Below are 15,163 nucleotides of genomic sequence, written 5' to 3'. Positions count from 1 at the left end.
CACTGGTGGGGAGAGGATCACCCCATTCCTCTACTAGTGATGGGCTGTTTAAGAAACCATAGCACTCTTCTTGCTCAAATGCTCTCCCACCCCATTCTTGGCGGATTTTATCTTCCCAGTTTGGCTTTGGGAGTTCTTGGCTCCTGAAAGAATCATGAAATTAAGAGAAAAGGTAAAAAGAAGGAAAAATTTGTCATTTTGATGATTTTTTTTAAAGGAATTTTAATGAAAGTGGAATTAATGAAAACTTTAAAACTTAACAGAAGCTCTAATGGTTTCATTAAGTATCATTTTCACTAAGATGACCTGCAGGTAATGTCCAAACCGCTGATCAAGTCTCATCTTCTTCTAACATATTTAAGGGCCTATTCAACTGATCCATAAGAAACAAGGTGTTATTTAGGTTTAAACCTAAATTTAAAACCTTAAACTACGAGGTTTTAATGTAGCTGCACTTGCCATGTGAGATTCCTGGGGACAGATGGGTCTGTCCCAGCTTCCATGACATTAAACCAGATTCTTTATAACTTTATCATGTCTGGGTAAGATGGTAAAGGAGGGACTTTGATATAGCTCTGCACAAAGAATCAGGCCTCTGTCTCTTCCTTAATCTCAGTTTCATCTTCTGTAATTTGGAGAAAATGGAATAATCTGTATTTAAGAAGCACTTCAGCATCCCTCAAAGAAAAGCCTGTGGAAAGCCATGAGCTTCTTACATGCAGAGGACAGCAATCACAACTGAAACAACTCTGAAAATGCTTCAATTTTTGACTAGTTCTTTAGTGGGAGCAGGATCATGCCTAGCTGTGTCAGCAGTTTTTTCTAGTTGCTTTGGAGATGCTGCTGCAATATCCACTTTTTGGCCCAGAGAGACATGTCTAGCAGTGTGTTTCATTGAAAAAAAAAAAAAATTAATATTTTCTGCTGTGGAGAGCTTAAATATACAATTCAGAGGTGAAAGAATGGTTTATTTTTCTTCTCAGTCCCTTGAGGCATTCCCACACCCATCCTTATGTGTCAAAATAGCAACAGGACTTGTTTGCTCCCCATTAGACCATAAGGCTGTGTTCCAGCACTTGTAGTAGCCTGTGGAAATCTGCATAATAATGTAAAATTGCAAGAGCCTGTCTGAAGAAAGAGTCTTGACCAACAGGTCTTGGCTAAGACCTCCAAAAGGGAGCGCAGAACTGAAATAAATCACTATTGCTTACTGCTGAGTGAAAAGATAATGTCTTCCTGCCTGCCTATGTTCCCTGTTGAATTAAATAAAGTTATCTGCAAGCAAAGAAAGGCTGAGGTATCTCTTCTTATTGTAACTGAAAGAAAAGCCTGCAAAAAAAAAAAAAAACGCTGCTAGGTCATGACAGGCATGAGACAGGCAGATGGAAAATAGCTGAATTGCTGGGATCACTCTGTCCAGATCCATCATCTTACTATTTATATATTCACCTTTTATATATTTTGGTGCAGATTCTCTGAATCCTGATTATACAAGCACAGAATTGGTCTGGGTTGTAAGGAAGCTAAAGCTCATCCATTTCCACCCGCCTGCCATGGGCAGGGACACCTTCTACTAGACCAGGTTACTGTGAGCCACATCCTACCTCCCTTGAACACTTCCAGGGGTGGAGAAACCACTGGGAAACCTGTGCCAGGGCCTCACCATCATCACAGCCAAGAATTTCATTCCCAATATCCCATCTAACCTTGCCCTCTGGCAGTGGGAATCCATTCTCCCTTATCCTGTCCCTCCATGCCCTTGTCCAAAGTCTCTCTCCAGCAGTCTTGGAGGCACTTTAGGCACTGGCAGGCTTTAAGGTCTCTAGTAGCTCCATATCCTTCTGATGTTGAAGGCAGCACTGCAGGTGAGGTCTCACCTGAGTGGGGCAGAGGGGCAGAATCACCCCCTCCCCTCCTGTCCATGCTGTGGGATTAGCTCAGGCCCAGGACATGGGGTTTTCCTGGGCTGGTTTTCCTGCTCTGTATACTGCAATGGTATCCCAGCTTAGATGGATGCATTGAAATTTAAATAAATAAACTAATAACAAGAATAACATCCTTTAGTGCTTAATGGATTATTACAGCTGTCAGGAGTAAAAATGCAACCACCATACATAGCCTAAGCCACTGCTTTAATTTGTGACTTGAAGTTGCAAATTATGTCACCAAAGTTCTTGTAGAGAAGGGAAAAATTAAGCCTCGACCTGATGATACAACTGAGCCCCAGAACAGCCTCTCCCTTCACAAGGGCATGTAGTGACACAGTCAGGGAATCCCTTTAAACTGTCAGAGGGCAGGTTTAGATGGGATTTTGGGAAGCAATTCTTGCCAGTGAGGGTGGTGAGGCCCAGGCCCAGGTTGCCCAGAGCAGCTGTGGCTGCCCCATGCCTGGAAGTTTTTAAGCACAGGTCGGATAAAGCTTGGAACAATGTGGTCTCGTGGAAGGTGACCCTGCCCTTGGCAGGGGGTTGGAACAAGATGGGCTTTAAGGACCCTTACAAACCAAACCATTCTCGTATTCTTTGACTCCCACCACTTGAGCAGTGCAGTCCAATATCTCATTTCTTTTACCAGTACTTGTTCTGCAACTTTTTTTCCCACTCACTGAAAAACAGCAGTCCCAAATAATAGATTAGAAATATCTTGGCAATGTTCCCATAAGGATGTTTTTTCCAACAAGAAGCCACGCACTGGGTGGTGGTTTGATAGATGATTTTGGAAATGCCCAGGACGTTTTCTTGATGTCTTGGTTGATGCAGGAGATACAAAACTTTGTCTGATATTAACCTGTGTGTCTGGCATGATTATTCTTCAGCAATAACATCTGTTCAAATACCTTACTATTACTTCACATGAGTCTGAAAAACATGTGCTGCGGACAGAGAAACACTGAGAGGAGCCAATCCTCCAGCTCTCTGCAGCCAAGAACAATTCACAATAGTTTTAGACACCTTTATTCTGGGTTTTAATGGCAACAAAATCTCACAGCAAAAAAATCCTTATGCAGTCACTTTTTTTTTTTTAATACATGCACTGAATTTTTAGGGCAATGCCTGTTGAATAAAGCTTTTGAAAACACATTTATTTTTCCCTTCCCACTTCTATTCAGAGACTACAGGAATCGTTTCCAAGGTGTGGGGTGGATTTGCAGTACTTTTGAGTCAGAACTTGGGTGTAGAGCTCTGTAGCTTCATCTCTGTGCGACTGCTTAGTGGCAGAAAATGCCCTGCTTTCAAAGAATCAGTATTCAATGTCTTCACCCAGAGGCTTGGATGTATGGAAACTTCCTGTATTTGGCTTGTCAGAACACATTACACCCCCCAGTGTAGGGATTATGCGTCTTTGTAATTTCCTTCTCTGATTTATAACCATAGAATCACTTACCTGCATGAGTTAAATCTGTGCTTGTGGATTTTTCAATTTTCTATTTTAGAGCAGTAGTATTTTTTGAAATTTTTTGTTTCGAGAGTTGATACATGATTTAAAAGCAGAGGATTTACAGCTACCAGGACTGTTCATTACTCTAGTAGCCTCTGTACAAGCTGCAACCACAGCATCTGAAAAGGGCCTTTTCTGCACAGTTTTGACTCCTGAGCCTACTAAGATATCCATTCCACTACGAAAGAAGGAGTCAGGAAGGATTATTTTATAGATTTCTCAGGTGAAAATAAAGCACAAACACAGTAATATTACATCTGAGAACTGTTTATTGATGAAAAGGGGAAGTATTCCTACTAAGGTGGGAGGGGAGGAATAGCAAAAGGAGCAGAGAGGGGAAAAAGGGGGAGGGAGAAAGAAACAGAAGGCAGGGACAGCGTTACCACAAGAACCCCAGCTCAGGCTCTCACAAACATCAATGCTGACAAAATTATGCTCCTGGACATCTGCTCCTGCCTTTTTGGAGGTCCATCCATCAGCTTCCTACAAGTATTTTTAGCATTTTGTACTGAGGTAGCAGAAAAACAGTGGAGGGTTCATCTGTCTTTTGGTTGTTTTTCCTGCCCCAATGGGAGCACTTCACATTTATGTAATATTTATGGAAATGTGCTGTTGGCTCACCCAAGTAATGAGCTAAATCTTGAGCTAAGGGAGAAGAGGTGTGCTCCCACATCCCCACACATTACCTGCTTCTCTACAGAACTTCAAGTAAACCCAAAAGCTGTGTAACCCCAGGGTATGGAGAGGGAAACTGAGGCACAAGCTTACTGGGGAGCTAAGCTGTTCTATCCTTCTGAAGAAACAACGCAGATTTAGGTGGTTGTAGGAATTTCATTCTTGGTCCTTCACCCCTTTCCTTAGTCTTGAATTCATGAGCTTCAAAGCTCCCCTTGCTCTCTCCTGCTTCTGGCTGTGGCTTCTGGTAGGATCCTTCAAATCCTGTTTGCCCTTGTGGGTGGGTGGAATTGTTCTGTCACCCCAGGTTCACATCAGTGCCTGGATGTCTCTTCTCTGTCCATGTTTCTCAGCTAGGTGTTATATTTTAGGAGCCCAGACCGGTACTTTCCAATGCTCCACCACCAGAGAAGTGCCTGCCATGTGAGCAGGGACCAGCCACGCTTCAGACATGCAGAGTGTCAACCAGGGTATCTCTGAACCCACTAACAAATTGTGCATGGCCCATTCTTTGATCAACCACTGATCATAGAATTACAGGATCATAAAAACACAGAATGGTTTGAGTTAGAAGGGACATTAAAGATCTTCTAGTCCCAACCCCCTACTATGAAGAGGGGCAACTTCTTAGGTTGTTCCAAGCCCCATCCAACCTGGCTTTAAACGCCTCCAGGTGATGAGGCAGCCACAACTTCTCTTGGCAACCTGTTCCAGAGCCTCATGGGAATTTCTTCTTAATCTGTAAACCTACTCTTTTTCAGTTTAAAGCCATCATACACTTTCTAACGAGAGCTTAACAGGTCAACATGTTACAGATGCATGAAGTCGTTCTGGGCCAGGTCATTTGCACGGACCAGTGACATTGGCTTATGTTTTGCCAGGGTGCAAAGGCGTCCTCTACCATGTCCAGAGCCAGAAAGAGCTAAATGAGCAGGGAGCAATGCCTCCCTCCCCAGGAGACCTCAGCAGAGCCCATGCAGACAGCTGAGCACCACCATGATAATTGAGCTGGTTGACCTTTGCATGTGGAGAATCCACTTCGTGGCTAAAAAATTGCCCAAGCCCCCAGCCCATGGCTTGATTTTCAGCCAAGTTGTGCTTTACACCCTTCCCATGTGTTGGTATCACATCCAGCTGTTATCTCACAGCTATTTATCAGGTTTTGCAGTTCAAAGAATTTGCTTGTGAAGGGGATGTTTGCATGACAGAGCTTTGCAAACCCTATTTTCTAGAGGGGTTTCTGCAGCAATGGGCACTTTAGGAGTACATTGACATGTAAAATCACACAATCACAGAATGGTTTGGGTTGGAAGTGACCTTAATGATCAACCTTCTGCAGTGGACAGGGACATCTTCCACTAGACCCAGTTGTTCAAAACCCCTACCAACACATCCCTGTGACTTTTGCATCCTGGGACATCCCCAGGAAAGAAACTAAGAAAGAAAAAGCATTTATTTAGGTGGTGGTGCAAAGCCTGAATTTATCCAGATTGTGTTAAAAGTGAATTTGAATGATGAGCAGACCACTGATGCAAGCAAAGGACAAGCAGAGGGTAAAACCCCAATGGGCATGGAATCACAGAATCATTTGGGATTTAAAAGCCCTCTAAGATCATTGTGTCCAATTGTTAAAGCAGCACTGCCAAGGCCACCTCTAAACCATGTTTCTTGTGCCACATCCACATGCCTTTCAAACACTTCCAGAGATGGTGATTCCACCACTTCCCTGAGCAGCCTATTTATAATGCCTGACAACTCTGTCAGGGGAGAAATTTTCTCTTATATCCAACCTGAACCACACCTGGGGCAAATTGAAGTTGCTTCCTATCATCCTGTCACTTCTTCCCTGGGAGCAGAGCCCAACTTCCACCTGTCAGGGAGTTGTGGAGAGTGAAAAGGTCCCCCCTGAGCCTCCTTTTCTCCAGTCTGAGCCTCCCCAGCTCCCTCGGACACTCCTGGTTCTCCAGACCTTTTCCCAGCTCTGTTCCCTTCCCTGGGCATACTCCAGCCCCTCAGTGCCTTTGTTGGAGTGAGGGGCCCAGAACTGCCCTCAGGACTGGAGGTGTCTTGGCAGTGCCCAGCACCGGGGGAAATGCCACATTCCTTCTCTGCTTGTTGGATATTGGTCCTGTATCCTTCCTGATGCCTCAGCATTTAGATGATCAGTACTATTAGGTACTGTCTGAGGTAGGAGCACCAACACTGCAAACCCCCATGCTCTGTGTACACAGACACTATTTTTGTAGATTTGGAGTAAAGAGTGTTTCCTCTGCAATTCACTGGTTAATGGTACAACCACTTTGAAACCCAAAGCTGGCATCAGCTGTCTTCATAGCACTTGCCTTTTTTGTTCATGTAGCTAAGTTATTTAACATTTACAGAGGTTTTGAAATGTAGCTATTTCTTCCCCTTCTAAGCTGCACTTACACCTCCTTTTTTTCACAAGTGGAAGAGCCCAGGCCAAAACTGCAAGAGAGACTTCACAGTGAGCTTCGTGCCAGAGGGCATTATTTCTTTTCTTTTTTTTTTTAAGTCCCACCCTCACTTTTCCCCAGCAGACAGATAAGAAGATTTATGCAAGTCAGAAAGCAAAGATTCTGGCTGTCAGCAGCAAGTCATGGTAGAGCTGCCTAGCTGCAGTCTAAAATTAGAGCACCTAAAAATTAACTGTGTGTCCAAAGAACTTTGTTCCCTGTGCTGAATGAGCACTACTTAGCACAGGAGAAAGAACAGGAGGAGAGTTACTAAATAGACAGTTGACCAGCTCCACATTTAATGCAATTACAGGATGTTTTGTAAAACAAGAATTGGCACACACAGACCAAAAAAAGGTGATGTTAGTGTATTTCTTAAATAGGTTTGATTTCTTTGCTAAGAGGTGTGGGGGGAGAATGAGACATGGGAAAGTGGTTAAATATAATAGGAAAAAAAAGTTAATATTGAAGGGTGGGAAAGTTTCATGTTCTTTTAGGAAGCATCTTGCTATACTTCTTTGAAAATGAGCACTTTCAGCTCTTGCCCATGATGAAGATTGCATTTTCCTAAAGGCTTCCCCAAGAAACCCTCAAACCTCTGTGGTTTTTCCTGTGTTTGCAACCAGACAGCCATGGGACAGCACTGGTCTCCAAACACAGGTGGGGAAACTGAGGCACGAATCTTGGAAAGGTGACCAGCACACACACAGAGCATGCATTTCTGATGAAGTCAAGGCAGGTGTTCCTGTGCACCTCCCTGCCTCCATCACAGCTCTCATGCCAGACAAATTCCTAGCAAAAGCATCGTACACCCTCCATCCCCTGGGCACAGCAAGGGCTGACAAGCAAGGCTTTAAAGCTATTAGCCAAGGTTGTCCTTCACTGCCTGTCAGCCAGTCAGACCTCTTAAGGGCTCTCCACCCCCCTGGGCATGACAGGTATGGCCCCAAATCCTGTGCAGGATTCATCAGTCCCAAGATCATAAAGAAAGATTGATTTAAAAAAGTAGAAATTTGCCCAACAGATTACCTGCAGTTTGCAAGGACAAATCCAAGAACTGGCCCATGGAATTAGCCCATCCTGTGCTTTCCAGCTTCCAAGGATTTTCCCAATTGCAGCAAACCTTCCTGAACCCTTTGGGGTCCCTCCAGCACCAGCACCCATTGCAGAGAAAAGCAGAGGTTGGGAAGTCCTCCCTTTGCCCCACATTCCTCCCTGCAGGTTTCAGCCATGCACAGAGCGCAGGATGACTTCAAGCAGGGAAGAAGGAAAGATGTGCCCCAGCCTTGCAAAGTAGCCTGGTGAGAAGAGACTGCCTTGCTACATGGCAGAGAGACAAGTTCCCCACTGCTGCACAGGCACTTGGCTTCTCAAGGTTGTAGCATGACGTGTTCTGGGTACATCTGCTCCTTGAGAAGCAGTTGTAGGTTGTTTCTGAGGAGACTGCGTGCCTTTAGCTGGTGTATCTCTGTTCCATGTTGTTGGCTGCTTGTCTCTTTCCTTCACTGGAGAAAAGCTGCAGGTTTTTAGGAAGGGAGGATGCATCCCTCCTACAGGAGGATGCCTGTGGCCTTTTTAAGATGTTAGGAAAGGTTCCTTAGGACTGCAAACTGGGAGGTGTAGTTTGGAGGCAAAAAACATTGTTTTGTTACTAACTTCATGCCTACATCTAAGGATTTGCCTCAGTGGGAGGAGAGGAAGTGAAGACTGCACATGGATGACTCCCAGCATGTGGATCTCAAAGGAGGAGAGGAAGAGGATGTGCATGAGAGCACAGGGATAGGGGACATCTTCCAGAAGCCTTCCAATACTAAAAGGGACCTACAAGAGAGCTGGAGAGGGACTTTGGTCAAGGTCCTGAAGTGGCAGGACAAGGAAGAATGGCTTTCCACTCCCAGAGAATAGGGCTAGATGGGTTATTGGGAGGAAATTCTTGGTGGTGAGGCCCTGGCACAGGTTGCCCAGAGAAGCTGTGGCTGCCCCAAGCCTGAAAGTGTTCAATGCCAGGTTGGATGGGGCTTGGAGCAACCTGGTCTAGTGGAAGGTATCTAGGCCCATGGCAGGGGGGTGGAATGAGATGAGATTTAATGTTTCTTCCAACCCAAACTAATCTATGATCCCATGATTCTTTGATCCCAGCCCTGAAATGTAAAGGCTGAAACTTTCTTCAGTCTGAGCCGCCCTGGCCCATCCTTGGTCTGCAGGACGAGAACTTCTGCGAGCTTTGTGTGGGGGAAAAGGTGCAAGAGAAGAAATACATGGCCATCTGCTGCACCTCTTTCCCCATGGAGTGAGATGTGGGTCTGCCCACAGGCTTGGGAACACACTGTCACCCACCTACCTGTGCTTTATGGGTAATGCAGAGGCCCAGATATTAGTCTGTCCAAGCTGCCACTGAAGTCTTGAACCAAGTGGTTTCCACTGAGGAGAGGTTGGAAGCCAAACAAGGGGACTCAGGAGGGTCTCAGACTGAGTCAGTCTTCTTCCCCAGAATGTTCTTCCTCCCCAGGAATGTTGGAAGTCTGATCTCAACATTTTTACCAGAGATTTAACCTTTTCCCCTGTGTTTTCACAGATTTTCCCCCTTGACTAAGTCTGGCTGCAACTTCCAGCTGCAAGATAGGATTGGGATACCATATCAAAACTTACTGTGATACTCCTTGGACCACACATAAGAAGTTCTTGCAACACAAATCAGTAATAATCATCTGAAATTCAGCAGGACATTCAAAAGAGGCCCCAAATCTGCTGCTGATGCTCATTTAGCCTTCACCTCTGAGAATAGCTGCAATCAAACCACTGCTTGCTAATTAAATCTTGCAAAGATAATTTTGCCTCCTTTCACCGTGTCCCAGAGCTCTCTCCTCTGAATGCAGGACAGCGTCACTGTTGGTGGTCTGGGAGATACAAATGGCACAAATGCTCTTCCCTGAAGTACTTCTGGTTATAAAAACCTGCATCTCTCTGCTACAGAAATGGATGGGGAAAAGTTTTAGGGCTTGTTTTCAAAGCTATAGTTTGCTGGTTTAGAGCAAGTGTTGGTACCACACCAATTAAAATTGAGGGTTATTTTAGCACAGAAAAGAAGTTAAATGTTAGTTACAAAATTGGAAATGCAGATGCAAAGAGAAAAAGCATATAACTCTCAGAGCAAAGTGTCAGGACCTACCTGAGCTTCTCCTGATATTCCTTCTGCAGCCTGGTTTCTTCTTAGGCACTCAGAGTCCTGAAGTCATAGAGTCGAAGAATCCTTTAGGTTGGAAAAGCCCTCTAAGATTTTTGGGTCCAACCACTCCCCTAGCACTGCCAAGGGCAACACTAAACCACATCTCCCAAGTGCCACATCTACACACCTTTCAGCTTCAGGAATGGTGATTCTATCACCTGTTCCCATGTCTGACCACCCTTTCAGTGAAGACATTTTCCCTGACATCCAACCTAAAGCCCCACAACTTGAGACTGTTTTCCCTTGCCCAGCTACTTGTCCCATGGGAGAAGAGCCCAACCTCCACCTGGCTCCACCTCCTTTCAGGGAGTTGTAGAGAGTGAGATGGTGTCCCCTCAGCCTCCTTTTCTCTAGGTTAAGCCCCCCCTAGGACTTCATACACTTTTCATAGGACTTGTTTTCCAGTCCCTTCTCCAGCTCCATTGTCCTTCTCTGGATACCCTCCTGCACCCCTTGCTACTAAAAAAAAAAAACAAAAGACCCTGCTTGGCAGGGCTGTGGTGCAAAAACACTTTTTTCTCTAGGTCTTTGACTCATGCATGGTTGCATATTCTATGCTGGCTCTTGAATTTCAAAGCACATCTCTAGAAACCATGCATGGCTGAAAGTACCTCCCCATTGTGGGTGAAGAAGGATCTTGCAGTAGAAATTCCTCTCCTTCCCTCAGGAAGGCAGCTAACACACCATCCCCACTGCACTTTGCATGTTTGCAGAAAGGGTTTGTGGGCATCCTGTGGGAGGCTGAATCTTAATTCCTCCTGGGTCAGCCAATCTGAGCAATAACCTGAGCCTTCCCACTGCGTTAGAATAGCTTGAAATGTGGAAATATAATTTCTATAGTATTTTTTTCAGCCCTTCTACTGCAGGAATTGATGTAGAGATTGCACGTGATGTGATTACGTGGTGGACTAGTGTTGCCTGAGTTCACCATACTGTAAAATTTAGGGGGCTGCATCACAATCAAATATAAAATTATAAAAACTAAGAGTTAACAAAGTCTGCAGGAAGAGGGTGCCAGCTTTATTTCACAACTCCTGCAGGTCTCAGTAGAATTGTTCCACACACGTATTTGGACTGTAGGCATCAGACTCAGTCTTGCAACCCTTTATTCACCAGGGAGTCACACTGACCTCAACAAGACTGTTTCTGCAGATGCTCCCTGTGCACTCCACTTCAGCAAGAACAGGCCAGGAAATGCAGAATAAGAGTGGTACTTCTTGGTGCTACCTACAGGCTGAAGGACAAAAAACTAATCTAGTCACCTGAGGTTGTTTTTACTCTCTACAGAGCCTTTCAGTTGCTCTTCATCTCGTCCCACATTTCTGGAGTGTTCTAAGAAAAGTTTATCATAGAATCAGAGAATGGTTTGGCTTGGAAGGGATCTTGAAATGTCATCTATTCTAACTCCCCCTTCTCCCATGGGCAGGGACATTTTCAGCTAGACCATGTTGCAGGTCTTTTCAGCGACCTGCCACATGAGAAATTTCTTGGTCAAATATGGACCAGTGTTTTGAGGACACCCAAGAACAGATCAATGGCTTTGGGGTACAAATGGGAAGATCTCCTTTCACAGGTTATTTTCTATCAGCTCTTTTGTGCTGCAGTACTTTCAGACTCATGGAAGTCCTTATAACCCTGTGTTGTCCAACTCCAGAAGTTGAGATGATCATCAAAATACACTTGTCTGTGTACACTCAAGCACCCCTTGTGATAGAGATTATTATGGAGATTTTACTGGATCCAACACATCAAATAAACATGGTTTAGCCTGAAAACCTGTGGATTGAGAAGACACGATATGTGATGACAAGAAGACAGAGAAGGGAATAATCTTATCTTCCTTCCCATACTGGATGGGGAAAAAAAGCCATGAGCCAAAGCAAATCTTGAGAATTTGAGTTAAAATTTGGGTTAGGTATAAATTCTCTGGGAAGGCTGTGGCATGTTTATCACATAGAAAGTCTTCAATAGCATATTAACACCATGTCTGCCTGGTGACATATGACATGGATGGACTTGATCCTTCCTTGAGATAAAGGGCATGGCCCCAGTGACCTCTTAATACCCCTTCCCAGCCCTGTTTCTCTATGACAGCAGTCCTGGGAACAGTAATTTCAGCTACATTATCACCTCCACTGCTCTAAGAGGATTTCCCACAGGATGTGCCTTAGCTAATAGGCTTCAGAAGATCTTATGTGAGGCCAGTTTTAGCGTGACCTGCTAGGAAGTGGTGAATATTTCTTCCTTCTTAGACACCACTGTCCAATGGCTTCACTTGTTACTGGGTTTCATTGCTTCTAATGCATCTAACACTCCTAATGCTCTGCACTGGTCAGTGCAAAGGAAAGTGAAGTGGTAGAAGGCCTCTTTACCCAAATAAAGCTTTCAACAAAGATTAACCTTTCCTACTGCTCCAGCCATGGCCAGCCCTACAGTTTGGCAAGGGGGAAGCAGCAGCACATCTTACCATCATCAATGTGTTGTGCCAGGGCTGCACTGACCTCTGTGCTGCAGCACATGCTCTCAGCAAGATGTGAAATCCATTCCACCTCAACCTTTGGCCAAAGGATGTGGACATCCCAGACACAAGGAGGTCTGATACAGCACAATTGCAAGAGTTTCTGCAAGGGAGCTGAAGTCAAATAGAGTGGCAAGCTAAGAAGGAAGGAGAGGGGAAATAGAGACTAACAGAGATAGCCACTGAAAGAGGAGGTGGGGCTGTAGGGACTCCTGAGACATAGGGCTATTGTGGAGAGGACTTTTTCTGTGTCATTTGCACTTTCCAAGGAAGGGAATAATTTTTGTACTAAATACCTCTTAAATCTGGTCATCACTTCTTTATTTCTAATTTTTATGTAAGAATTTAGCCATTTTGCTTGCTTGCTTTAAAATAATTATAATTTCAACTTGTTTGGCCTATTTCTTCCTAGACTGATACTCTTCTTTCTCCCCCTCTATGTTTAACTGTAAGTATTCACAGAAGCGAAGGTTGATTCAGATTAGATATCAAGAAGAAGTTTTTTTACAATGAGGGTGGTAAGCTATGCTATGATTCAGGAGGATTTGGGTCTCAACTTTGCTACAGTCTTCCTCTGACCAGCCACAAATCACATGGATCTATATGACAGGGTAATCTGGGCCACAGGTCATTCTTATTCTTGCTCTTTGGCCTCGTGACGTTCCTGATCTTGGGCTGACAGTAGCCCAGCATCAACAGAAGGGTTAAAGAAGCTCCTCCTCTACCTCTCTAGGGATTATGGATCCTATTTCCTTGTAAAGTGCTTGGCAGTTCCTGGAAGCAAGGCACACTGTGGGACTTGTAGATAATGTCAAAAACACAGCATGGAAAAATCTGGCAGCCAGCTCATTCCCTCCTCTGACAGACACACTGATTCTAGCGAACGAGCATCTCTAGATTCTGGGGTGCTGATGAGGAAAATGAGGTGCCTAGCTTTCCTAGGAGATCCTGCCACATGGCAGCTTAGAGGATCTCCCTCTCAGAAGGTAGAAGCTAAGCACTTTGTAAATAATTCTGAAAATCCTGACCTCACAGCCTTGTTTACATGCTCTTGACGATGCAACACTGCTCTCCCAGTTCAAAGTACTCTGATGTGGAGGTGAGCTCCTCAGCACCCACATGCACCCTTGTCCATGAAGCAACCAAGTTCTGTTCTTGCTGGCAGTAGTGAAGATAAAAGCACTGCTTGCTAGCACTTGTTCCCTTTCAATTCTAGGGGATCAGAAAACTTTTTTTACCAAGAATTAAGCATGAACTTTTTTTCCTTTGCATTATTTTTCTTCTGTGCATGCACAATGCATGATATTCTGTGCATTCATGGTTTTCTGGAAGCTTTTATCTCAAGGAAGGATCATGGTTTTCTGCAAGCTTTTCAAGAAGTCACCCAAGTGACTTCAAATCCTTCCTGTACTGCTTTCTGCATGTAATTTTCTGTGTCTTGAATTGCTCATTAAAATCATGTTTGGTCTGTATTTTTTTGGCTTCTTATAATCTAATAAAATATTAATCCCTTTAGCTCACAGGAATTGTTTGGTATCCTGACACCCGAGATGCTGGCTCACAACTACCTGATTTTACAGGTGCTTTCCTTCCTGATAAATGCATTCTGTTTTGAAGGTCACCTGTTGCCTGAAGCACAAAAACCCCCTGTGTCCCAGAGATGTGGTGGCTCACTGGGTTGCCAGCCCAAAGTTAATGGTTTAGCATCTCCAAGGGGGCTGGGGTTAGGACATGGGTAATAGTAAAGCCAAGAATGAGCTTGAAAAATGGATGAATCGTACCAAATAATTCCTTAAATCCAATATATACCCTCCTGCCTTGTTGGTCATTGTAGATTATTCCTTTACTGATGGGGTTTTATAACCTGAACAAGGTGGTTTGCCAAAATCCTGCATCAGATGTTTCCTCCAAGAAAGGTTGTGTCAAGAGGTGAGTTCACATAATGGGAGATGCAGAAAAGAGTTCACTGGGCACAAGTCAGACAGAACTAACAGATTATCCCAAAATATGTGTCATTATTTATGAGGAGACCCATGCTTTCTAAATGTTTTAAATGTTATTGTTCAAAATGTTTAAATTAAAAAGGAAACAAAAAGATGTTGTTTCTTGATTTGGATTTGGTTTTGTGTTTCTTCCTTTGTTTTTTTTTTTTCTAATGCAAAGTGATGGGTTTCAGATGGACTTGCAGTTTTATTTCCTTTCTTGAAAGGTATGCCATAAGAGAGAGATGTTTAGCACACCACATTTTGGGACTTTATTGAACTAAAGGCAGCAAATCTTTCCCTGAGTAGAAAATCATGTTTTTCAGCAGAAAACCTTTTAATTTTGTTTGCAACAGCAGGCAGTCTTTTAATCCCATTCTCAGGGCAGTAAAGCAACTTTGCAGCTCTAGAGCTGCAAAAGGGCAAAAAAGCATCTTTTTGTTTGGCTTTCCTCCTCTTGGAGAATTAGTCCATATTTTGCATTCATCAGTCATCAGAGGTTTTCTTCTGAGCCTCATGATCTGAACCTAAGTAAAGCAAATCCAGATTAGAGCCTCTCAACCAGCTGAGTAAGTAGGGAGTGGACATGCTGGAAGGAAACATACAGTTTTGTTTTAGCTTTGAGGGGTCCTTACTTTGAGGTGACAGCTTGGAGTTCCCTCAGTTGAGGGTGCCTCCAATTGAGCCAGTTTCAAGCTGAAGAGTCAAACCTAAACATTGCTTGATTTGGTTGATCTGAGCACTTTTCTTTCCTTTAGGCTTCTCCTGCCTTGTGTAGCATCAGAGTTTTAATCCTCCAGACAGCTCTGTGTGAGGCTGAAATAGCACAGAAGCTTCTTGTCTTACAGTG

Source organism: Cyanistes caeruleus, chromosome 3, assembly GCF_971803275.1.
Source record: "Cyanistes caeruleus chromosome 3, bCyaCae1.hap1.1, whole genome shotgun sequence".
NCBI classification, from domain to species: Eukaryota; Metazoa; Chordata; class Aves; order Passeriformes; family Paridae; genus Cyanistes; species Cyanistes caeruleus.
This window is presented reverse-complemented; position numbering follows the sequence as displayed.